At 41.5% G+C, this 24,917-nt stretch overlaps 1 protein-coding gene and 1 long non-coding RNA gene across 5 annotated transcripts in view; one reads left to right on the top strand and one right to left on the bottom strand.

The window, feature by feature from the left end:
- ptgis (prostaglandin I2 (prostacyclin) synthase) overlaps positions 1–24,917 on the bottom strand; it is a 173,578-nt gene that overhangs the window by 89,752 nt on the left and 58,909 nt on the right. The window lies entirely within an intron of this gene.
- Positions 710–24,917, top strand: part of LOC140736057 (uncharacterized) — a 38,344-nt gene continuing 14,136 nt past the window's right edge. For both annotated transcript variants that reach the window (XR_012100876.1, XR_012100875.1), the window contains exons 1-2: positions 710–893; positions 14,896–15,052. This is a non-coding gene — a long non-coding RNA (uncharacterized lncRNA). The remainder of the gene's footprint in view (positions 894–14,895; positions 15,053–24,917) is intronic.

A 24,917-nucleotide genomic window follows, 5' to 3' on the forward strand; every position in this document is an offset into this window, starting at 1 on the left:
GTCTTGTAGACTTATGGTCTAATATACAAATGTCACTCATTGAAAGCACTGTATATACTAAAAGCTATTAACTTGGATGGAAGGTTATGTGGCATATATTTAAGTTCAGCATTAGCATAAATATTTTGTTTTTGTAGTTTATTTTAAATCATTAAAATATATGATCTTTTGTAATAGTAACAGTGTTGAATGTCATAAGGAGGTTGTTTGTTCTTCTCTAGTCATTGCCTTGCTCTGCATGAAATAAACATTACTCACAACATCGCAGCCCAGGCCTAAACGTTACGAGGAGCCGCTGCACACAAGTGTGGGTTAGTTTCTTCACCGACGAATTGGGAATGAAATAGAAAATCACAGAACTCTTAGTAACACCCTTCACTTCTGATCTTATAATTAAAGTAAAGGTTATTGATAAAGACTCTGAAAGTGGTTGGGCTTACAGATTTGACCAGTTTAGATCAGTCCTCTCATCCGGGAAATTAGCCTGGTGAATCTCTTCCATTGCAGTTATGTAGAGGGACCAAAATTGTCAGCAGAGGGCCACGTGTAACCTAAACCAAAATTGGCAGCATAGGCCTTGATTGCCAAAGTTCTTGTTCCTGTACAATATGGTGCTATAACATTCTGTACAATTACAGCAACACTTCCCTATATCTAAGCTCCAAAGCCTTTATAAATGAATCATTATTGCATCCTACACTGAGGGATGAAACATAACTGATAAAAGAAGTAGAAGTTAATGAAATTCCTAATGGTACTGATTACTGGAATGAGAACATTGTCATGACAAAGGCAAAACAAGATGGACCTGTATTCGTTGGAGTATTGAAGAATGAGTAGTTATTTCATAGAATGAAAGTTATAGGAGCTTAAGTCATCCACTGGACTTCGAGGTAAGTGGTTCTGGTTTGAATCTGGCCAGCTTCTTGCATGCTTCCCATCCATGCTGTGTTGAGTGTCAAGCTAGCAACTCGGCCTCATAAAAAATAGGCAAATGCTAAAGAAACAGCAAGGTTGCCACCCGATGCATCGCAAAACGTGGAAAGGAACAACAACAATAGTAGATTAAGAGAGCATGACTTGGGAGATGGGGTGGTAGAATCTTCAATGAGGAGACACAGTTTCAAGGTAAGAGGCCATATTTTTAAAAACAGAACTATATAGAGATATCTTCGTGTAGAGAGTAGTAAATCTCTGGAATTCTGTTCCACAGAGAATTGTGGAGGCCAAATTATTAAAAGTATTTAAAGAAGAAGTAGAAAATATTTTGAAAGATAAGGGGATTGAGGGCTTCAGTCACAGTAGAAGAGAAGTAGAGACCTGGGGTTGATCAGCCAGTATGAGGGAGCAAGTGACCTGTTTCTGCTTCCATTGTTTTGTGTTCTTGTGACTTGTTGCTTGTTAGAATTCTTATCTCCGGTGCATAAAATACAAGTTGCTACACTCTCATAAATTTAATATCATTTCCGTCTTTCACTAACTGTTTTCATCAGTTCATTTGAGGTGGCTAAAATCTCTGGTGATGAAGATTCAATGCTTACAACTCATTTCAAAGTTGCTGACATCTCTTCCATATTTATTCCTCGTGATGTTAGTGTACTCAATTATACATCATGGAAGCTACATACACTCCTTAACTTGATTATAATAACAACTACAAGCTGCTCAATCCATTCATTATAAAACATCAGAAAGAGACCCAATTGATTTTTAGGGTTGTGTATTAATATTCAATCAGCGAGTTACTAGCACTGGAGGGTGTTTGTGGCTTGGGACAATAGTTAAATCACTTGGTCAGAACCTGTTAATGAACCTTGGGAGAACAGAATATAGCACCTTTGCCTAACATACTAAAGGAAAGTAAAAGCTTCTAGTTTTGTTAAAGAATTAAAATGACCAAAAATGAAGCAATTCATTTCTGTTGTAAATTGTCACATATTGCAAATTGTAAAAGTGACTTAATGGATTGTGACGATCCATTGCTCTGGTGTGTGAGATCTGCATACAACCATACCCAACTCCAGAACTGTAGCAGCAGGGAAACAGAGTGCCACTTCAATTCAGTTCACCAGTGGGTACTTCAATTATTATAGGAATAGAATTCTTTCCAGAATTTAGTTAATGTTTTGACGTTAGTATTTAACTTAACTTTGGCATCATTTGGCATGATGTTTATTTTGCATTGTTAATATGAATACATTACTTGCTGATGACAATTGCACTTTTAATTAGTTGGCTGGCTAGAACTGGTAGGAGGAGATGAGTTATACAGCTCTCGTTCCATGCACATGCAGTTCAACTCTTTGATTATGCAGAAAGTTTGAAGTTAATAACTCATCTCCTTCCACCTTAGGCCACAAACTTATCAATCACCCCTGCTGTGGACACTTTCTGGAGGTCCAAGATCCGTATGCTCCACGACCACTGGACTAAGTGTGTAAATGTAGGAGGGGACTATGTTAAAAAATAAATGTGCTAAGTTTCTAAAATTGACTCCTACCTTAGGCTAGGAACTTATCAATCACCCCTCGTGTATGCACACACAGAGTCCAACAATACAATGTTTCATGCTAAAATCTGAGTATGAAACTCAGATTTTGGTGAGCAGAAGATTACACAGCATTGAGAGTGAGAATATTTTTCTGGTACTTACCAGACTAATTCCAAAATATAAAGGCACTTCATGGCATCTCAGATTTATGGAATGCACACTTTGGAAATTGCAGGATTCATATTTTGTCTTGGAAACCACTTGCAAGTCATGTTCCCATGCGGAGAATTGTAAGCACTCTGTTTCAGAGAATGAACAATAGCTGATGTCAATGTGGTCTATCCAGGCATGTGAGACTTCCAATATTAACATGGTTCAGGAAGTGGTTGCACCACAGGCCAAGACCATGCTGGTATAGAGGGATGAGGTGACGTGGGGACTAGCACACAGTATCATGGGGTGGGCATAAGGAACAGACCCAAATGCAAGACACAGACACTGAAGTACTAGGGAGAGGACTAGGTGTATTGAGAAAGCAAGGGAAGTGGGAAAGAAACAACGCTGGACAAGACACAGGCCCTGGACAAGACTAGGAGACAGAGCATGGGCTAGGACTAGATTAGGAAAGAGGGACCTGGACAAGGAACTAGGAACCTGGACAAGGACTCCAAGCCAGAGACTGGACAGGGACCAAGAACCTGGGTCTTGACTCTGGTGCAGACTCCGGATCCAGGTGAGGACTGGACGTGGCAAGGCAACAGGACTGGATGCGGGGGCAGGATGCGGGACTCCAGGGCTGGACAAGGACATGAAGCTCAGGCTACGACTTGGACATGGACTGGAACCTCCACAGAGCCTTGGACACGGAGCACGGGAACGCTGAGCCGTGGACACGGAGCACAGGAACGCTCCTTGGGGACAGGACACAAGGCCAGGGCTTTACACAGAGTCAGGACCCCTCCTTAGGGACAGGACATAGGGCCAGGACTCATACACAGACACTAAACACAGGGACACAAAGAGACAGTTCCAAGCTCAACCATAGATAGTTCCTTCTGTTGGCGTGACAAGGCTCCAGTCTCACTCCGGTGGTTGAACTTGACAGCGATGCAGGCGAGGACGCAGGCAAGGTTGCCGGCAGGGCTACAGGCCAGGCTTCAGAGGGAAGGAAGTGAACTGTCCAGCCTCAGGGTAACAGCAAAGACTGCCTGATTTACCCAACAGAGGCAAAGACAGGAAGGGACAGATCCCACTGTAGGGTAACAGCAAGAACAGCCTGACTTACCCCACAAAGGCAAGGACAGGGTACCAACAAGACAAACCAGCAACCACACTTGAACCCAGGGCCACTTATATTCCCACCCCAATTTGAGAATCAGGTGTCTGTGATTAAGCTCAACTGAAACAACAGACAGCCAGAAGACCCAGAGTCCAGAATCCACGAACCAGACCGTGAACCAGAACGTGGACTTCACGGACCGGACCATGACACACAGCTGTAAAGGAACAGGCAAATAGTTTAGGAGACCTGCTAAAGTCAGATTTCTCAGTAGAATTCAGTTCTAAATACTGAAGATTCAAGTGTTCTCCTGATGAGTGTAGGATGTGGCACAGGGAAGGACAGAGGAGAAATTCAAGGGAACAATATTTGCCAAGGATTCTATACATAGGGGACCAGTGAGACATCTGTGCCCTTTGAAATGTAATTCCAGGATGATATGTTGCCTCCTTTTACTGCTATGTACATTAGTATCAGTAAGTGCTTCAGAACATTTTGGATGAAGACTGTCAAGGACCAAAAGATATGGTCCATTTTGGTACCAATGATATGACTAACAAAAGAGCTAACACAAATATTTTATGTCTGAAGCTACAGACATATTTGAAATGGGTTAGGAAAGAAATTAAGCAATAACACGCATGATAGCAATCTCTGGATTACTGCCATTATTGTGCATCAGTGTATGTTGAAACTGGAGGGCAACGCAGATGGTGGTTGGAGACGTGATGTGGAGGGATGGTTTCAAATTCCTTCACATTGAGTTTCACTCTGATTAGACTCATCAAACTGGTTGCACTGTACAAGTGGGTTTTCTAATGCTGCCAGGTGGAATTTAAACTAGCTCAGCCAGTGGATTGGAAAATAAACATGCACGTAGCCTGTTACTAGTTCAAGGGAAAAGATAGGACAGTGAACTTCTGAAAAATGAAAAGGCATTAGGGGAATAATAGTGATGAAATTCAATTGATACAATACTCCTGAGATGCTGTCAGTGCAAAGACTGCATAGAGGTTACCAAGTACCAAAGCTGTAAAAGAAGAACTTCTCTTAGTAGAAGTGGTTATGAAGAAAGTAGTTAAGTGGAAATTGGTTTGGCAGGATAGGTGAGGTAATGTTTGTTGTGTATTTAATATTTCAGTAATATCTGAGTAATATTGTAAATATATTGTTTGATTAAGTATTCTTTGTTGTTTGAATAATTCATTATGGGTTATACATCTGTATGTAAAAGTACGTGAATGGTATATGTCATTACACCACCACATCATATGGGCATGCTTCATTAAAGTAAAGAACTAAGTAGACACTAGTTATCCATGGCTCTCCTATGTTTTCTTTTGATTAGTTTTTGGAGTGACAACACATAACAGTGGCGATGACTAAGTGTTCAAACAAACTCAAGTTCGAAGCTCAGTGAGACATTAGAGATTTTTTTTAAAGTGCAGCATGGTTTCCTTGCAAGATGGAGAAAGAGTAGAGTTTAAAAAAGGCAGAAAATAGATGAAATTCATGGGTTCATAAAGAGTGAATACTGGGTGATAATAATCATAAATTTTTCAAAAATCTGAAATGGCTGATTGCATCAGTAAGGTAGATGTACTCAATAACTAGAGTTTGTGTACTAAGTGAACTGGGCAGCATTTTAAAGCAAATGGAATAGCCAATGAGAAACAAGTGCCAGTTTTGCTGAGTGTAATAGGTGGAAGAGCATACAGTTTGTTTGGAAGCTTAACTGCTCCAACCAAACCAGCCAAAATGAGCTTTGCTAATATCATAAAAGTAATGCAGAAATGTTTAGACCCAAAACCATTGTTGATTGCTGAATGCTTTAAGTTTCCTAAGATGAATCAAAAAGAAGGGGAGTCCATTTCAGCTTATGTTGCTGAAAAGAAGTTGTTTAAGCATTATCAGTTCAGTAAATGACTTAATGATGCACTGAGAGATCATTAGTTTGTGCAATCTTACAAGGAATCATTCAAAAATGGCTCGTAAGTGAAACAGAACTCACATTTAAAACAGCAGTTGAAAACAATATATCAAAGTAAACATCAGCCAGAGATGCAAATGAGTTGCAGTCAGAAATAGAAGTGAGCCTGAACAAATTGCAGCATCTAAATAGAAACCTGACTGGCCAAATAAATTGTGTTACTGGGGCAGGTGCTCACATGCACAGATTTAAAGGCAAAAACTGCAGAAAATATAACAAGGTTGGACACATTCAAAGAGCATTTCAGGCAGACAAAACTAAATAGAAGATAAAAAGATAAAAAGTCAAGTTGTAGATTCAAAGAGAGCACTAATCTGCACACTGTTGCTGAAAAATCTGATAATGATGACAGTGACACCGATCTAGGGAGCATAAGGTTTATAATGTGAAAATTAACTGGAGACAACCAATATGACTTACACCAGAAGTGAATGGCAAATTCATTAAAGTGGAATTGAAGTCAGTTTTTTTAAAATCATTCCACAAAATTAGTTTGATTTTAAAGATAATAAACTGGTCTGCAGATTTCCAACTAAGAAATTATACTGAAGAAAATGTAACTCCTGTAGGAATGACATTCGTAAAAGTGAAATACAACAACCAGCAAGCCACATTGGGCTTGTAAGTGATAAAACCAGGAGGGCCAGCATTGGGCAATGTGATTGCAGAGACAACTACAACTTCATTGGAGATTCATCCTCCATGCCACATCCTCTGCAAAAGAATTAACTGAAAGCGAATCTGGATGATGCCACAGTAGAGTTCAAGGATTGCATTGGAAAACTCAAGGGTAAAATAATGTTAAATGAAAATGCCACACCAAAGTCTTACAAAGCCTGTCCAACTGTGATAAAGTAGCCAGTGAGCTAGATTGCATGGAGGATGAAATAAATCTTTCCAAGGTTGAGTATACATAGCCTATGGGCAAGGCCAGTGGTCACCGTAGCCAAGAAGAATAAGTTTGCCAGGATCTATGGTGATCTTAAGGTCACCATCAACCCAGTACCGAAAATAGGTTGATATCCTCTGTCCAGGATAGAGGATATCTTTGCAAATCTTTCTGGAGGGAATCACTTCAGCAAACTGGACTTAACTGAGGCCGACCTACAGATGGAGATGGAAGAAGAGTTCAAAGTGTTTCTCACCTTAAACACACACAAGGGCTTATAATAGGCTTATTTTTGGAGTAGCATCTGCACCTGCACTCTGGCAGGAAGCGATGGGCCAGGTGCTGGAAGACTACCCAGGCACTCCGTGTTATCTGGATGACATCATTGTACCGGTAAGGATGACAAAGAACATCTCCAAAATCTGAAGCTTGTGTTAAAGATACTAGGAGAATATGGGCTCAGAGCATAATGCTGTAAATATAAATTCCTTAAACCAAGCAACACTGACTGTGGTCACACCATGACGCATAAGAATTACACAAGTGTGCTGGAAAACCAGAGCAGTGCTGGATGCTCCAAGGCCACAGTAATTTTTGGAGTTACAAAACATAGCAGAGTTGGGAGAAGCTATTCAAAAAAAACATATCTCTATATGCGGAGTGGCAATTCAGACTCCAAATTGGCTCAGTGACAGAAAGCAGGGAGTAATTGTGGTGAACTACGTATACCTGTCTGGACTGCTCCTGTGGCTCCTCCCACAGACCCTGCTGACTGCTCCTGTGGCTCCTCCCACAGACCCCTGCTGACTGCTCCTGTGGCTCCTCCCACAGACCCCTGCTGACTGCTCCTGTGGCTCCTCCCACAGACCCCTGTATAAAGGCGACTGAGCCCTGTTGCCCTGCCTCATTCCCCAGGATGTAGTGTTGTTCATTCTTCCAGTCAATAAAAGCCGATACCTCGCTTCCTACGTCTCGGCGTGAGTTATTGATGGTGCATCAGTAATGTTTACTGGATGATGTCTGTGCTGTGACTTGAGTTTATTATAAAGGGAGTTCCATATGACTCAGTACTCCACCTCTTGCCTTTTGTAATATGTATTAATGACCTGGTCTTAAATGCAGGGAGTAAGATAAAAATGTTTGTAGACAAAATAAATCATCAGCTTTGTGGTTCACATGGAGAAACAAATCTTTGGACAGGAGAAAGATATAAATGGCCTGCTCAGCTGAGTGGATTTAATCTAAAAATGTTAGGTGCAGTAGTTAGGAGTCCAAGAATGAGAGGTGTGGAGGAATAAGGGATATTGTAATGTACATCCATACATTATCAAAAGTGGCAGGACTGATTAATAAGTTACTTAATAATATATATAATGCTTTCCTTTTTCAGTTAAGGCAAAGATCTGAAGAACATGGAGGCTATGCTCGGGTTTATTTTATATCTGATACCCCACAGCTTGGCTACTACTGTTGATAGTTTTGTTCAACATATTACAGAGAAGATTGCAGAGGGGATTTGAAGATATTGCTAAGACTGGTCAGAAAGGCTGAAGTAGTTTCCTTCGAATCATAGGACTCAAAAATTACAGCAGTACAGCACAGGAACAGCTCCTTTGACTCATCATGTTTGCACTGACCACGATGCTAATCTAACTAATTCCATCTGTCTGCTTATGGTCTGCATTCCTCTATTCCCTGGCTGTCCACATGTCTATCTAAATACCTCTCAGAAACTGCTATCTGCCATCTCCCCGGCAATACTTTACAGGCATTTTCCACTTCATGTATAAAATAATTAACCTGCAAATAAAACATCAAATAATAATGCTTGGCACGGGTCCTTCAGCCCATGATGTTATACTGAACTTTTAATTACTCTAAGATCAATCTAACGCTTCCCTCTCACATAGCCTTTCATTTCTCCTTCATCCATGTGCCAACTGAAGAGTCTCTCAAATGCCCCTAATACGTATGTCTTCCCCTACGCCCACCCCGGCAATGTGTTCTATTAACTTATCAAATTTTGTGTGTAAAAAAAAAACCTCTGACATCTGCCCCATACTTTGCTCCAATCACCTTAAAATTATGCTCCCTCATCTGAACCATTTCTGTTCTAGAGAAAAGTCTCCAGTTATCCACTCAATTTATGCTCTTATCATCCTGTACAGCTCTATTAAGTCACCTTTCATCCTTCTTCGCTCCAAAGAGGAAAGTCCTAGCTTGCTCAATCAATCCTCATAAGACATGGCAGCATCCTGGTAAATCTCCTCTGTACCCTCTCTAAAGATTCCACGTCCTTCCTATAACCAGGTGACCAGTAATGAACACAACACTCCAAATGTATTCGAACCAGAGGTGAATAGAACTGCAACATTACCTCATGGCTTTCGAAATGAAAACCTTGGCCAATGAAGGTCAGCTTACCATGCATCTACTTAACTACATCCTTGCAAATCTCCTCTGCAGTCTTTCTACATACTCACATCCTTCCTGTAGTGAGATGACCAGAACTGAGCACTGTACTCCAGATGGGGTCTAAGGTCTTATATAATTTTAAAATTAACTCACGGCTCTTGAACTTAACCCCACAGTTGGTGAAGGCCATCATACCATACGTCTTCTTAACAACACTCTCAACCTGCACTGCAGCTTTGAGAGTCGTATGGACTTAGGTCCCAAGATCTTTCAGATATTCCACACTGCCAAGAGTCTTACCCTTAAAATTAGATTCTGTCTTCAAATTTGACCAACCAAAATGAACCACTTCACATGTATCTGGGTTGAACTCCATCTGCCACTTCTCAGCCTAGTTCTGCATCCTATCAATGCCCCGCTGTAACCTCTAACAGCCCTGCTAACTATCCACAATACCTCCAACTTTTATGTCATCATTAAACTTACTAACCCACTCTTCTAATTCATTATCCAAGTCATTTATAAAAATTACAAGAGGAGGGTTCCCAGAACAGATCCCTGTGGAACACCAATGGTCACCGTCCTCCATGCAGAATATGTACTATCTACAACCAGCCTTTGGCCTTTTGTGAACAAGCCAATTCTGGATCCACAATGCAAGGTCTCCTTGGATCCCATGCTTCCTTACTTTCTGAATGAGTCTCACATAGGGAACCTTATCAAATACCTTATTGAAATCCATATACACTACATCCATAGCTCTACCTTCATCAATATGTTAGTTACATCCTCAAAGAATTCAGTCAGGCTCATAAGGCATGATCTGCCCTTGACAAAGCCATGCTGACTATCCCTAGTCAGATTATGTCTCTCCAAATGCTCAAAGTCCTGCCTCTCAGGATCTTCCCCAACAACTTTCCCACCACTGAAGTAAGACTCACTGGTCTATAATTTCCTGGGTTATATCTATTCCCCTACTCCCTTTCCTGAACAAGGGAACAGCATTTGCAACCTTCCAATCCTCTGGGACTTCTCCCATCCTTATTGATGATGCAAAGATCATCACCAAAAGCTCAGCAATCTCCTCCCTTGCTTCCCACAGTAGCCTGGGGTATACCTCGTCCGATCCCAGCAACTTATCTGACTTAATACCTTTCAAAAGCTCCAGCACATCCACTTCCTTAATATCTATATGCTCAAGTTTTTCAGGTCCTTTTCACTGGTGAATACTGAAGCAAAGCATTCTTTAAGTACCTCCACTACCTCCTCTGACTCCATGCACATGATTCCACTATCGCTCCTTATTGGTCCTATTCCACACAGCTCATCGTCTTTCTCTTAAATACTTGTAGAATGCTTTGGGGTTTTCTTTAATCTTGCTCACCAAGGCCTTCTCACGACCCCTTCTAGCTCTCCTAATTTCATTCTTGAGCTCCTTCCTGACACCCTTGTAATTTTCCATAGCTCTAACAGGACCTAGTTCCTTGAACCTTTTGTAAGCTTTTCTTTTCTTCTTAGCTAGATTTTCTGTATCCCTTGTACATCATGGTTCTTTTACCCTACCATCCTTTCCCTGTCTCAATGGAACATACCTATGCAGAACACCATGCTAATGTTCCCTGAACATTTGCACGTTTCTACCTTGCATTTCCCTGAGAACATTTGCTCCCAATTTATACTCCCCAAGTTCCTGCTTAATAGCATCATATTTCCCCCTACTCCAATTAAATGATTTCTCAAATTGTCTGCTCCTATCCCTCTCCAGCGCTATGATAAAGGAGATGGAGTTGTGATCACTACCTTCAAAATGCTCTTCCACTGAGAGATCTGACACCTGACCAGGTTCATTTCCCAATACCAAATCTAGTACAGCCTCTCCTCTGGTTGGCTTATCTACATTTTATGTCAGCAAACTTTCCTGAATAAACCTAATTAACTGCACCCTATCTGAACTCCTTACTCTAAGGAGATGCCAGTCAATATTAGGAAACTTGAAATCACCCATCACAAAACCCTATTATTATTATTATTGCACCTTTCCAGAATCTTCCTCCCTAGCTGCTCCTTGCTGTCTCTGACACTACTGGGGGCCTATAAAAACACCCAGTCAAGTTATTAGTCCATTCCTGTTTCCGACTTCCACCCACAATGACTCAGTAGACAATCCCTCCATGACTTCCTCTTTTTCTGCAGCCATAATACTATCCCTGATTAGCAATGAAACTTCCCCACCTCTTTTGCCTCCCTCTCTATCCTTTTTGAAACATCTAAAGCCCAGCACACTCAGCAGCCATTCCTGCTCCAAGACATCCACGTCTCTGGAATGGCCACAACATCATAGTTCCAGTATTGATCCATGCACTAAGTTCATCCACCTTGTTTATGATACTCCTCGCATAAAAATGGACACATCTCAAACCATCTGGCTGAGTGTATCCTTGCTCTATCATCTGCTTATCCTTCCTCACAAACTCCCTACAAGCTGTCTCCACTTCAGCACCAACCACCACATTCTCTGCCTCTTCACTTCAGTTCCCAACTCTTCTGCAAGTCTAATTTAATTCTAGTTTAATCCATCTTCTGAATTAGCATGGGTTGTCAACTAGTTCAATGTTCTATAGTCTTCAAGAAAAAGATCTGGATAACTGCTCATCTGGCTTTTTTTCGTTCCTGGTTCATGCAAATCTCCCCCCTTAATTACAAGTTAAATTAATCTATGCTTGAGAACACAACATACTATTTTAACCACATTATATACTTGCTTTGATATTCAGAATTTTTAGAAAAAGTCATAGTTGTAGACTATATTGAAACTTTTCTTGGAATCTTTTTATTATTAATTTTTAAGAGATTAGAAATTGATGCAATATTCTAAATCCATCAAACAGAAGCATTTGTGGAGGCAAAAGGTATAGTTTGAAATTTTGGTTCAAGCTCCTGCATCAGGCCGAGAGGGATGAGAAAGAATTGCTAATAATTAACAGTATAGGGTGGGGTGCAATAGAGGCTGCTAGGTAATAGGTAGAACCAGATAGAGAATGGCTAATGGGTAGAGTGAATCAGGTTGGGTGTGAGTGAGGGATTGAGCATGATGCAGAGGCCGGTAGGTCACAGAAGGGATCAGCTGGATTGCTGGTTACAGCTTTTCATACTTTTATTTCAAAGTTCCAGCATCTGCAATTTGTTTAAATACACATATCTGGCCATTGCTGGTGCTTCTATATCAAATACAACAATAAAGGTCAAAGCTAATAGTGCATGAAGTTGTATTGACTAGTCCCATTTCTACAATTTAATGTGATAGCTTTTTGATATTTGTCATGAACCTCTTGAGATTTATGTGCAACACACCCAACATTAGTTCCTTAAGGTTGTCATAGCTGCCTTTGGTAATGGGGATAAGCTCATACTACCTATTAAATGCTCTCAATGGCATACGATTCAAATAGCCTCTGACAACCAAATCCAGTTCCTGGCCTTCATGTGTGGCATAGCTACTAAGCCTGCTGGAACCATTTCTACTGACAGGAGAAGGAGCAAAGTTTGATTAATGGCACCTTAAAACCAATGACTTCAGGCAGATTCGGCTCATCAGCCATGGTTGGCAGCTCATCTGGAAGAAATACTCTGATCTTGAATATCTGCTGCCTTGTAGCTATACCCACTCATGGAGAAGGCTTCAGGAGCAAACTTTGAGGGGAAAAACCCAGAGCTGAAGTCCCTAAAGGAGTCCTAAATTGAGTTCTCACTGCCTGGCAACTCCTGCGATGCTGCTGGTGCCAAACTATATCAGACTCTGCTGCTCCTTTAGGTTCATCGGATGGATGGAGAGGAGGAACTCTACATGGGTGCCAGCTTGCTTTCCGTATTGTACTGCTCTGGCCTGCATGTCTAGACAGCTAGGTCACACATCCAGCTAGGTGGACCCTGACCAATGGAGGCCTCACACCCAATATTGTCCCAGCGGGCAGCACGATGGCACAATGTTTAGTGTTGTTGCTGCACTGCTTTACTGATGGGTTTGATCCTGACTTTGGATGCTGTCTGGGTGGAGTTTGCATGTTCCACCTGTGACTGTTTTTCATGCCAATAACTTCGGCATTGTTTCATTTGCTAAAGATGGGAGAGCCAGCATTGACCTGATGAACTGAATGACACACCCCTATGTCAGAAGAATATAAAGGAAATATGTTCTTTTTGCATCATTTATGTGAGTTCTCTTCCATGTAAAGCATAAATATGGGAAGATAATATCATTGCATAAACTAGTCTTGTACACCCCCGAATGAATAACGTTAAGGGCAGATCTTGATTTTGTTCTTAAGAATTTGAAAGAGTTGATAAAAGAAAAAATTCTTCTATTTTTGGAAGAGTGTAAGATACAGAAACAATATCAACATCAGAATCAGGGCATTTAAGAGAAGTTAGGAAAAGCTTATTTACATAAAGAAAATTGGAAGTCTCTCCCACAGACAGCAAAAGGAGCTAGCTCAATTAATAATCTGAAATAAGGGATTGTAGTTTTCTTCTGTTAACCATGAATAAAAAGGATATGGAGTAAAGGTGAATTAGCTGAAGTGGGTTCAGAACAGCTAGTATCCTACTACAAAAATTTATTGTCAGCATCTTGCCAAAATCCATTTGGAAGTACATACATACTATGTAGTCACACAGAGCAGTTCAAAGATCAACATTTAATGCTGTCCATATTGAGAATCCGTTCAAGTATTCTTTCTATTGGCCTTTCGTTCATTATAAAGTCAGTGACCACTTTATTAAGTACAGCTCTACAGCTGTTTCTTAATGCAAATACCTAATCAACCAATGTGGCAACAATTCAATATATAAAAGCATTCAGACATCATCAAGACGTACAGTTGTTGTTCAGACCAAATATCAGAATGCTTAGAAGAAATGTAATCTAAGTGACTTTGACTGTGGAATGATTGTTGGTGCTAGATGGGGTGGTTTGAGTATCTCAAAAATTGCCGATCACCTGAGATTGTCACGTATAACAGGCTCCAGAGTTTACAGAGAATGGTGCGAGAAATTTAAAAAAAATCTAAAAATGTCTTGTTAATAAGGGAGGCCAGAGGAGAATGGCCAGACTGGTTCAAGCTGACAGGAAGGCAACAGTAACTCAGATAACCACGTGTTACAACAGTGCTGTGCAGAAGGGCATCTTGGAACAGACAACAGATCAAACTTTGAAGTGGATGGGCTACAGAAGCAGAAGACAACGAACATACACTCAGTGGCCACTTTATTAGGTATAGGAGATTGTGCCGCCTTTATGGCAGTTATTTAGTTTATAATATTTTCGCTTAGTAATTCGTTTGTTAGCATTTTTAGTTAAAGTTAGGATTGTTTAAGTAAATTCATTTGTCTGTAATATATCGCGGCTGCGATGACGTCACATCCAGTTTCGCCGCGTCTTGTGGGAAAATACTGGTTTGGGATAAACACAAGGGTGGGGGTCGCTCACATGTGGCGCCACAGCGCTAGTTAAGTTTCTTTCTACACACCAAAAACACAGTGAAAGCAACACTGTAAGTCATTAGATAATCGATATGTTGAATTAAAATGTTAACGCCGATTCTGTTAAAAGTAATGACGGTCGATAAGGTTTACGTTTTCATTAGTTAAAGAGTCGGGATAGTTTGTGTTGAAGTGTATTTAAAGCAGTCAATGGAGCAGGTAGATTCTGACTGTATGCTGCACTTTAATGTAATGTAGTTATTGTAGTTTTACCTTTGCAAGTATTCACGATGTAAATGTGATATTTAGAAGGAAACAAACACTGTAGCAATCTTGTATTGTTTTATCAACAGTTTTCACCATACGTTAATGTGAAGAGTGAACAGTAAATGGTTAATCTTACTGCGACCTTGTCTTCATTGACTTCGGTTTACCTCAACGTTTAACTCGGCGTTTCGGTACACCCGAGCGAGGATGTTACAGAGATTCCTAATAAATGGAGCACTGGGTGTAAGTATATTGATCCTATCCTCCCATACTTGTCTATTCAATGACAAATTACAATTCATTTCATTTAATGTAATGAAGCACTGTTGTGTACAAAACAGTGTATTAGGCATTGGGTTACACCAAATGCAAAGCTTGTAGTCTATTCCACCATTATTGAAATTGGTTGAGAAAATTAAAATGGGTACGAGATAAAAAGAGTTGTTATGGGAGAACATTTTCAATATGCTGATCATATGACTGAAACATGATTTAGCAAGTGGATAGGAAATGGAAAATGAAGATAAATTATTGCCAAAGTAGAATGAGGCATTCAAAGAAGAGATAATGAAAGATTTGGACAGAATATATTACTGTGAAAAGCAATAGGTTTCATGAAACTAGACCTGTCTAGCTATTGAGAAGTGTACAGGATGAGATAAATCAAAATGAAAGCATTTGACAGGGAGCTCAATTTGCAGAAAGCAGTCAGGAAATTAGAAAATGTAGAATAAAAAGAAAATTATGAAGTTTTTATGAATAAAAATTTGTCCAAAAGTTTCATCTCTTTGGCTCTTCATGTGGCCTTGGATCACTTGGACAATACAAATACCTATATCAGGATGCTGCTTATTGACGAACAAGAGAAAAATCTACATTTGTTGGAAATCCTAGTGGCACACACAAAATGCCGAAGGAACTCAGCAGGCCAGCCAACATCTATGGAAAAGAATAAAAAGTCAACGCTTTGGGCCAAAGCCCGTCATCAAAACTGGAGAAAAAAAGATAAGAAGACAGAGTAAGAGGGTGGGGGAGGGGAGGAAAATACCAGGTGGTAGGTGATAAGTAAAGCTGGGAGAGGGGTGAAGTAAAGAGTTGCAAAGTCGATTGGTGAAAGAAATAAAGGGCTGGAGAAAGGGGAATCTGATAGGAGAGGACAGAAGGCCATGAAAGAAAGGGAAGGGGGAGGAGCACCAGGGGTCGGGGGTGATGGGCAGGTAAGCAGATAAGGTGAGAGGGGGAAATGGGAATGGGGAATGGTAAGGGACGGTGAGGCATTATCAGAAGTTCAAGAACTCAATGTTCATGCCAACAGAACCAGACAGAATATAAGCTGTTGTTCCTCCAACCTGGTGGTGGCCTCAACATGGCAGTGGAGGGGGCCATGGACTAGCATGTTGGAATGGGAATGAGAAGTAGAACTAAAATGGGTGGCCACTGGGAGATCCCACTTTTTCTAGCGGACTAGTAGGTGCTTGGTGAAGTGGTCTCCCAATCTATGTCGGTTCTCACCGATATAAAAGAGGCCACACCATGAGCACCATATACAGTAAATGACCCCAACAGACTCACAGGAGAAGTATTGCCTCACCTGGAAGGACTATCTGGGGCCCTGAATGTTAGTGAGGGAAGTGGTGTAAGGGAGGGTGTAATGCTTGTAAAAATGCCATCCCCTTCTCTCAATTCCTCTGTCTCTGTGGCATCAGCTCTCAGGATGAGACTTTTCAGTACAGAACTAAGGAGATGTCCTCTTTCTTCAAAGAAAGGAGCTTCCCTTCCTCGACCATCAATGCTGCCCTCAACCACATCTCTCCCATTTCACGTCTGTCTGCTCTGATCCCATCCTCCTGTTACCCTATCAGGCATACGTGCTGGACATGGAGGATGGTGGTCCTCACCTACCACCCCACCAGCTTCACATTCAGCACATAATTCTCCATAACGTCTGCCATCTCCATCAAGATCCCACCACCAAGCACATCTTTCCCCAATTTCTGCTTTCCACAGGGATCACTCCCTATGTGATTCCCTTGTCCATTTGTTCTCTCCACTGGCACTTATCCTTGCTACACAAGTGCTATACCTGCCCCTCCACCTCCTCCCTTACTACCATTCAGGGTCCAAACTACCCTTCCAGGCGAGGTGACACTTCACCTCTGAGTCTATTGGGATTATCTACTGTATCCAATACTCCTAGTGTGACCTCCTGTATATCAATGAGACCAAATGTAGATTGTGTGGCTGCTTCACTGAGCACGTACACTGCATCTGCCAGAAAAAGTGGGATCTCCTGGTGGCCACCCATTTTGATTCTATTTCCTATTCCCATTCTGACATGTTAGTCCATGGCCCTCTCCACTGTTTTGCTGAGGCCACCACCAGGTTGGAGGAGCAACGTTTTATATTCCATCTGGGTAGTCTCCAACCTGATGGCATGAACATCTATTTCTTGAACTTCTGGTAATGCTCCCCTCTCCTTAACCATTCCCCATTCCCATTTTCCTCTCTCACTTTACTCCTTACCTGCCTCCCTGTTGTTCCTACTCATTCCCTTTCTTTCATGGCCTTCTGTCCTCTTCTATCAGATTCACCCTTCTCCAGCCCTTTATCTCTTTCACCAATTGACTTCCCAGCTCTTTACTTCACCCCTCGCCCTCTCCGGGTTTCACCTATCATCTACTACCTAGTATTTCTTCCTTCCCCCACTTTTTTCTATGACTTTTCTTTTTTCTCCAGTCCTGATGCAGGGTCTCGGCCAGAAACATTGACTGTTTACTTTTTTCTGTAGATGCTACCTGGCCTGCTGAGTTTCTCCAGAATTTTCTGTGTGTTGACAACAGCTGTTGTTTATTGACAACAGCTCAGTGTTTAACACAATCATTCCTACAGTTCTGATTGAAAAGTTCCAAACCCTGGATATCACCAACTGGATCTTCAACTTTCTAACCGGAAGACCACAATCTGTGTGGATAAGAAATAACATCTCCACCTCGCTGACAATCAACATTGGTGCACCTCAGGGATGTGTGCTTATCCCACTGCTCTAATCTCTCTATACCCATGACTGTGTGGCTAGACACAGCTCAAATGCCATTGATAAACTTGCTGATGACAACTATTGTTGGCAGAATTTCAGATTGTGATGAGAGGGCATACAAGAGTGAGATACATCAGCTAGTCGAGTCGTGTCACAGCAACAACTTTGCACTCAAAGAACAAATTGTGGACTTGAGAAAGTGTAAGACCAGTTCTCAAAGAAGGTTCAAAAATGGAAAGACTGAGCAATTACAAGTTCCTGGGTGTCAATGTCTCTGAGGAACAATCCTGGTGTCAACACTTCGATGCAACTATAAAGAAGGCATGAGAGTGGCTATATTTCATTTGGAGTTTGAGGAGATCTGATAGGTAACCAAAGACATTCGCAAATTTCTGCAGATGTACCGTGGACAGTATTCTATCAGGCTGCATCACTGTCTGGTATGCACTGCACAGGATTGAAATAAGCTGCAGAGACTTGTAAACTTAAGTTAGTTCTATCCTGGCACTAAACTCCACAGGATCCAGGAAATCTTCAAGGAGCAATGCCTCTAAAAGGCAGCATCAATCATGAAGATCCCAACCACCCAGGACATGCCCTCTTCTCATTGCTACCATCTGGAAAGAGGTACAGGAGTCTGAAGGCACACACTTGATAATTCAGAAACAGCCTCTTCCCCTCTGCCATCAGATTTCAGAATGGACTCTGAACCCATGAACACTACCTTACTACTTATATTATTTTTATTTTACACTACTTATTTAATTTACCTATTATATATATATATATATACTTACTGTAACTCACATTTTTCTCTCTATTATTATGTATTGTACTTCTGCTGCAAAGACAACAAATTTTCATGACCTATGCCAGTGTTATTAAACCTGATTCTGATTCTGAATAGCAATATGTTTTTTTTTATTTTTAAACACTAGGCAATTCAAAATCACTGTAACCTAGCATATATCATTCTAGTGGTAATATCTGGGTGAAATCATACCAGTTGTGAAATTGGGCTGTACATTCCCTGCTGCATTTGAAGTTTCCCAGCATTAGATGCTCACCTGATTCACAAAGGAAGTACTCCCATCGTAAATCAAATATTTCCAGTCCATAAAATGACTGTGATTTAGAAATCAGAAAATAAGTACTGTTTTTCACAATCCACTCAATTTAAGGTAGTGGTGGGGAGGGGGTGTGGAAGATATCTACAAGATTGCTCTTAACCTGCTGGAGATTTCACATAGTTCCATGCTCATGTACTGTATAAAAACTAGTAAAGAATGCTTTGAGGAAGATTAAAGCACAGAAGGATTTGTTCTCACTGATGAGGCATTGTGATAAGATAGTTCAGGTAGACTGTCTTCTCTTCCTTGTAGTTTCTGCCTCAATGGAGTTCATGGAACAATAAGCTTCTCTTTAAAACATGAATAGGAAAATGCTAGAAAGGCCTAATCGGTTAGGCAACATTTGAGGAGTGAGAAACTGAGTTAATATTGACCGTTCATCAGATCTGGAAAAGTGTCAATCCAAATCAACAATGTTAGTGACATAAATGCACTGTTGAATCATTTATTTTCAACATCAAATAGGGGTAATAAAGGAAAGGACATGTAGGTAATGTAAGTATAGAACATAGAATTGGACACAGAAAATTACAGCTCAGAACAAGCCCTTTGGCCCACAATGTTGTGCTGACCATTTAATGTATTCTAAGGTCAATCTAATCCTTCCCTCTTACATGTCCCTTCACTTTTTCTATCATCCAGGTGCCTATTAAAGAGTTTCTTAAATGCCCCTAATATATCTACTTCTACCACCACTCCTAGTAGGGCGTACCATGCACGACCACTCTCTGTGTAATGAACTCACCTCCTATCCCCTCCTATACTTCTCTCCAATCACCTGAAAATTATGCCCCCTTATATTAGACATTTCAACCCCGGGAAAAAGTCTCTAGCTGTCCACCCTATCAACGCCTCATCATCCTGTACACCTCTATCAAGTCACCTCTCATCCTTTCTCATTTCAGAGAGATAACCCCTCGCTCGTTCAGCTTATCCTCATAAGATATGCTCTCCAATCCTGGCAGCATCCTGGTAAATTTCCTCTGCATCTTCTCGATAGTTTCTTCTATTATAATGAGGCACCCAGAATTGTACACAGTATTCCAAGTGTGGTCTAACCAGGATTTTATAGAGCTCCAAAATTACCTCACAGCTCTTGAACATAATCCCCCAACTAATGAAGGCCAACACACAATAATCCTCCTTAACAACATGATCAATTTGCACAGCAACTGTGAGGAATCTATGACTGTGGACCTCAAGATCCCTCTGCTCCTCCACACTGCTAGGAATCCTGCCATTAGCTGTATATTCATCCTTCCAAAGTGAATCACTTCACATTTTTCCAGTTTGAATTCCATTTGCCACTTCTCAGCCCAGTTCTGCATCCTGTCAATGTCCTACTGTAACATTTGACAACTTTCTACACTATCCACAGCTCCAGCAACCTTTGCGTCATCTGCAAACTTCCTAACGTGCCCTTCCACTTCCTCATCCAAGTCATTTATAAAAACATCACAGAGCAGATCCCTGTGGAACATCACTGGTCACCAGTCTCCAAGCAGAATATATCATCTATTACCACACTCTGCCTTTAATGGGGAAAGCCAATTCTTCATCCACATAGACAAGTTTCCCTGGATTCTATGCATTATGATGATCTGAATGAGGCTTCTATGGGAACTCATCTGTTCTACCTTCATTAATGTGCACATTTTGTCACATTCTCAAAGAATTTAGTCAGGCTTGTGAGGCATGACCTGCCCCTCACAAAGCCATGCTGACTATCCCTAATCAGACTATGCTTCTCTAAATCTTCATAGGTTATGTGTCCAAGATTCTTCTACAAAAAATATGCCCACCACTGAAGTAAGACTCACTGGTTGAAAATACTAAACAATTGTGAGCCCTGGTGTACTCTGCAATTACATCCCTCCAGCATGAAAAGAACCCATTTTTCTAACCTCTTGTTTTCAAGACAGTTTTCAATCCATGCTAACATTTGTCTATCAAAACACTGACTTCTGATTTTATGCGCTTTCTTCATATGTGGCACCTTGTCAAATGCCTTTTGGAAAGCTAAATGCACTACACCCTCCAGCAGCTCTCCCTGACTCATCTTTAAATGAAATTAAGCTAATTTCTCAAACATGGTTTAATTGTTGATTACAATCAGCTTTTCTAAACCATTAGCTATATCGTCTTTGGCTATTGACTCTACCATGTTACAAACAATAGATATTAAACAAATTGGCCCATAGTTTCTGCATTCTACCTTCCTCCATTTTTGAACAAAAAACTATTTTGTTTGTTTTACTGTGGGTTTTTTTGGGAATTTCCTGAACTTAGCAGGTTATGAAAAATTTCATTCAATAGTGGCTTCTTCAGGAGCTGCTGCCTTTAAAATCCTAGCTGGAGGTCATCAAGCTCTGGGAACTTGTCTGCCTCTAGCCACAGCTATTTTCCTAATTTTTTTAAAGCTCCAACCTGTTATTTGAAATTAGCCCCTCTGTTATTTTAGGAATAACTTTTCAGCATTCTTATTGGTGAAGACTAATGCAAAAAAAATCTGTCATTTATTTGATTCCTGATAATATTTCACCCCAGATTTCACCTTAGATACCTTCTTCTTGTTAAAATATCCTCATTAACTCATACTGTTTGTTTTGATATTGCATACAAGTCTTCTCTCAAGATCGTTTTCCTTTGAGAGTTTTTAAAATTTTCATGCCAGATACTAAACTTACCAGTTCTCTGACCTATCATTTTATCCCTGACCCACTTTATTAAAGTTATGCTTTTTTCTCATGGAATCCTTCTTTCTCACAAGTTCCCACTGAATACTGTAGTCTGGATGTTGGACTATCTGTCACAGTAAACGTCCTAATCTCACTTTTAGTTTCCTTTCCTTTGGACAATTCCACTTCCATTCCATTATAATTTCCAATGGAACATAAAACATGAAACACTACAGCATTGTACAATGCTGTACTGACCTTTTAACCTACTCTAAGATCAGTCCAACTCTTCCCTCATACACAGTCTTCCACTTTTCTATCGTCCAAGTACCTATCAAAATGTCCCTAATGTTTCTGCCTCAAGCACTGCCCCTGGCAGGGGTTTCTTGCACTCACCACTCTCTGTGTAAAAGAACTTGCCTCTGCCATTCCCCCCCAAATCTTCCTCCAATCACTTTAAAAGTACACTTCCTCATGTCAGCCATTTCACCCATGAAAACGTCTCTGGCTATCCACTCATTCTGTGTCTCCTATCATTTTATATATATCTATCAAGTCATTGCTCATCCTCATTTACTCCAAAGAAAAAAGCTCCAGCCTGCTCAGCCTATCTTCATAACATCTGCCTTCTAGTCCAGGCTGCACCATGGCGCTCTCTCTCTAAATCCTACCTATAGTGAGCAAACAAAACTTAACCCTAAACTCCCAAGTGTGCTCTTTACAGAGTTTTACAGAGCTGCAACAGTACTTCACAGCTCTTGTACTCAGTCCCCTTACTAATGAAGGCCAACACATCATACACTTTTTTTTAACAACCCTATAACAACTTGCATGGCAAATATGAGGGATATATGGACATGGAACCTAAGATCCCTCTGTTCCTCCACATTGCCAAGAGTATTGCATAAAATTATAATTAGTCTGCAAATTTGACCTTCCCAAATGAATCACTTCAAACTTTCCAAGTTGAACTCCATCTGCCACATTTCAGCACAGCTCTGCATCCTGTCAGTGTTGTAACCTAAGCTGGTAAGATGCTGGTGCATGACTCTCGGGGGTCAGCCAAAGGTGCTTTCTTCTTTCAAGAACATTGGATACTGTAGGGCTACTCCATCCCTGTGTAGCGCGTGGCCAAGTGATTAAGGCTTTGGACTAGTGATCTGAAGGTCATGAGTTTGAGCTCCAGCCGAGGCAGCTGTTGTTTCCTTGAGCAAGGCACTTAACCACACATTGCTCCAGTCCACCCAGCTGAAAATGGGTATCTTGAACAAAGGAATAATACTTGCCACCCTCCAATCATCTGTTACTATTCTTGTGACAAGTGAGGATGTAAAGATCATTGCCCAAGACACAGTGTAAAGGGGGTTTCTTCCTTTTTCTTTGTTACTGTGTATGTAATCAAAATGGCTTCTTTGTTTTGTTAAAAGCAGGAATGCTTCTTTGTTGCGAGAGAGTGCTGGAAGCTTGTTTGGGTTAAAATTTACTGATAACGAGAATTGTATTCCTTTGTAAACCAATTGGGATTAATGTTGTTCTTTCTTCTGAGTCTGTAAGCTATTGTTGGCGGGCTTTTGGGGAGATCGGCACGAGGGGTTGAGAGAGAGAGGATGCAATGCTGTAAGCTGGGCGAGGAACGGACCCCAAGCGGGGGGTCCAAGGCCAGGAGGTACTCCGAGGAGAGGAGATAAAGCTAGATGTGCTTGGTTGACCACTTCGGATGGTCCTAAGCTGCGAGTCGAGGAGTTCGGAGGGGATCGAATGGTGGCTAGAAGACTTCAGTAATTGAGCTCCAATGGTTGTGCACAAAGTGGTTTGGACTTTGATAAGTTTGGCGCCTTTTCTTTATTTTTTTTTTCTTCATATATACTGTATCATTATTAATCACTTAGTTATAGTAACCTTTATAAATTGTACTCATTTAATCGCATATGGTGTACTGTTTGTTTTTGGGCAAGGCGGGGACATCACACAGCATCCACACCAGCTGATTACCCAGTCTGGCGGGGCCAAAGGCTGCTCCCCCTAGACGAGAATGAGCTGAGCGAGCCTGAGGTGACCCAGGGGGTTACATTGTGGGGGCTCGTCTGGGATTGATTTCTGTGGAAGCTGTGTGATCACCCTCTTTAAATTATGTCTGCGGCGAAGAGCTGGTGTGGCTTTGTGGGTGTGCGATTGCTGGTTATCACTGCGTGTGTGTTGGGTGGGGGGGCCTGCCCGGAGGAGGCGGGTGAGAGCTGTTTGGAGGCATTGTCGATGCACCCAGAGTTTCAAGCTGCTTGTGTGGATGTGTGTAGAGCATTGGGGCGATACCGAATTCAAACAAGAGCCGGTGGTGGTACGGCCTGGGGGAAGTATCTGAGGGTGAGACCCTCTTCATGGACGCTGCAAAATACCACAAGGGAGGGTAGTTGACCGCTGAAGACACCTTGGTGAGAGAGAGAGGTCGCGGTGACTGGCCCCTACAGCCATGGAAGACGTAGGCAGCGTGTGTGTGGATTATATTGTGCTGAAGAGGCGCACTGTCAATGACCAGAATACAGCCCTGAGGGCCGAAGAGGTGATGGTCTGTCTGAGTGGTGCGAAGTGGTTTAAGGTGCTGGATCTGAGGAGTGGATGTTGCCAGATCCCGATGAGTGAGGCCGACAAGGAGAAGACGGCCGTTATAAGTTTCCTAGGAGTCTTCCGGTCCGAAAAGATGCCACAGGGCATATCCGGAGCCCTTGCAACCTTCCCGCGGGGCATGTGGAAGGTCATGGGGGATGTGGAGGCGTTTGGAGTTTTGACGTATGTGGATGATCTCTTGGTATTTGGATTTGCCTCAGGAGAATATGAAGTGAGGTCATTGCAGGAGCAGCTGAGAACTACGGAGTTAAAGTGTTTTCTGGACACGTGCCAGGGCTGGCGAAGGTCGCAGCTCGTGAGTGACTGTCTCTACGGAATCAAGTTTGAAATGAAGATGGAGAGACTGGAGAAAGTGATCTGGAACCATTTGGAAGACTTACAAGTTGGAGAGAATGAAGAAAGTTGTCTGACTGAGGTCAACAGCAAACTGAGAACCTGGAGAGGGGAGTCTGCGGAGGTGAAGAAATTACAGACAATTCTCAGAAGAGGGAAGCGGAAGCTTGAAGGGAACCTGAAGATGGCCATCGACAGTTCAAATGAAGTGCAAAACCTGAAAGTTGATCTGGAAGAAGTCATGAGGAAGAAAAAACTGGAGAGGAGTGCAGTGAATACTGAACTGGAGGCTGACCAATCTTTAACTG

This window comes from Hemitrygon akajei, chromosome 11 (assembly GCF_048418815.1).
Source record: "Hemitrygon akajei chromosome 11, sHemAka1.3, whole genome shotgun sequence".
Taxonomy (NCBI): Eukaryota; Metazoa; Chordata; class Chondrichthyes; order Myliobatiformes; family Dasyatidae; genus Hemitrygon; species Hemitrygon akajei.